The sequence below is a fragment of the Penaeus monodon genome, chromosome 34, assembly GCF_015228065.2.
Source record: "Penaeus monodon isolate SGIC_2016 chromosome 34, NSTDA_Pmon_1, whole genome shotgun sequence".
Lineage (NCBI taxonomy): Eukaryota > Metazoa > Arthropoda > Malacostraca > Decapoda > Penaeidae > Penaeus > Penaeus monodon.
In genome coordinates this window covers 33,589,441-33,589,679 of record NC_051419.1, presented here as the reverse complement: position 1 = coordinate 33,589,679, position 239 = coordinate 33,589,441, and positions in this window count along the sequence as shown.

Sequence of the window (239 nt, the reverse complement as noted above, 5' to 3'; positions counted from 1 at the left end):
TTAAGGTATTTTTTATGCACAAGTATGCTCGAGGCAACACTATGGCCACCCTCGCTTCTCTACCGCCATGTCACAACGTCACGCTGTTGGACGCTGGTAACGAGGTTCCCGTAGTCTTGCAACATCCATCCCAGCCAATAGGAGGACGAGATGAGGCTTGACTTGTCATGTCAGCCAATAGGAGGACGAGATGAGGCTTGGCTTGTCACGTCAGCCAGCACGCCGGTAGCGAAAGCCTA